Genomic DNA, 1,531 nt, shown 5'->3' with positions numbered 1-1,531 from the left:
AAAAAAAAAAAAAAAAGAAAAGAAAAGAAAGAAGTCAGGGGCTTAGCCTTCTTCCCTTGTTCACTGCTGAATCCCCAGAACTTCAACAGTGTCTGACACCTAGGGAGAATTCAGTAAGTATTTGTTGACTTGGAAGTCTTTTGGGTTTTTGTTTTTGTTTTTTGAGATAGGGTCTGGCTCTGTCACCCAGGTTGGATGCAGTGGTGCAATCATGGTTCACTGCAGCCTCGACCTCCCGAGTGATCCTCCCATCTCAGCCTCTCACATTGCTGGAACTACAGACATGAGCCACCACATCTGGCTAAATTTTTTTTTTTTTCTTTGTAGAGATGAGGGTCTCACTATGTTGCTCAGGCTGGGACTTGAGGTTTCTTTTAAAAAGTAGATATTAAAAATACATCTCAGATGACCAAGTGGGGATTTATTCTCAAAGTACAAGGATGGTTTAACAAAAATCAATTAAGGTAATATGCCACATTACCAGAATGAAGGAGAAAAACACAATGATCATCCCAATTGATGCAGAAAAAGCATTTAACAAAATTCAAGATTTTTTTTGGTAAAAAACACTCAATGAAACAGGAATAGAAGGCAATATCCTCAACATAATAAAGGGTATACATGAAAATCTCACAGCTTACATCACACTCGATGGTGAAAGACTAAAAGTTTTTCCCCTAAAATCAGAAACAAGACAAAGATACCCACTTCTGCCACTTCTATTTAATCCAGTATTGAAAAGTTCTAGCCAGAGAAATTAAGCAAGAACCTTCTCACTGCCTCATTTACCCTTTCTCCACAGGCATCTAAACTGGACAGAAAATAGTAAAATTATTTCTGTTCCTAGACACATAATCTTAAATGTAGAAAACCCTAAAGATTACACACACACACACACACACACACACACACAAACACACACGCACAGACACACACAGACACACACAGAGAGAGAGCACTAATAAATGAATTCAACAAAGTTGTAGGATATAAAATGAACATGCAAAAATTAGTTGCACTGGCTGGGCGTGGTGGCTCACTCCTGTAATCCCAGCACTTTGGGAGGCCAAGGCAGGTGGATCACGAGGTAAGGAGTTTGAGACCAGCCTGACCAATATGGTGAAATCCCATCTCTACTAAAAATACAAAAATTAGCTGGGTGTGGTGGTGCATGCCTGTAATCCCAGCTACTTAGGAGGCTGAGGCAGGAGAATCACTTGAACCTGGGAGGTGGAGGCTGCAGTGAGCTGAGATCGTGCCACTGCACTCCAGCCTGGGCAATAGAGGGGAAAAAAAAAAAAGAAAAAAAATTAGCTGCATTTCTATTGTTCACTAACAGTTAACAATCTAAAAAGAAAATATTCCATTTATAATAGCATCAAAAAATAAAATACTCAGGAATAAATTTAACCAAGGGAGACAAAAGACATAAACTGAAACTACAAAACGTTGCTGAAAGAAATTAAAGACATAAATAAATGGAAATAAATATCACGTTCATGGATTAGAAGACAATATTATTATTATTATT

At 38.1% G+C, this 1,531-nt stretch overlaps 1 protein-coding gene across 1 annotated transcript in view; it reads right to left on the bottom strand.

Annotated features, from left to right (window-relative positions):
- Positions 1-1,531, bottom strand: part of LOC108296811 (SREBF chaperone) — a 68,839-nt gene that overhangs the window by 54,498 nt on the left and 12,810 nt on the right. The window lies entirely within an intron of this gene.

Source organism: Cebus imitator, unplaced genomic scaffold (genome assembly GCF_001604975.1).
Source record: "Cebus imitator isolate Cc_AM_T3 unplaced genomic scaffold, Cebus_imitator-1.0 Scaffold0, whole genome shotgun sequence".
In the NCBI taxonomy this organism is placed as follows: Eukaryota; Metazoa; Chordata; class Mammalia; order Primates; family Cebidae; genus Cebus; species Cebus imitator.
This window is presented reverse-complemented; position numbering and strand designations above follow the sequence as displayed.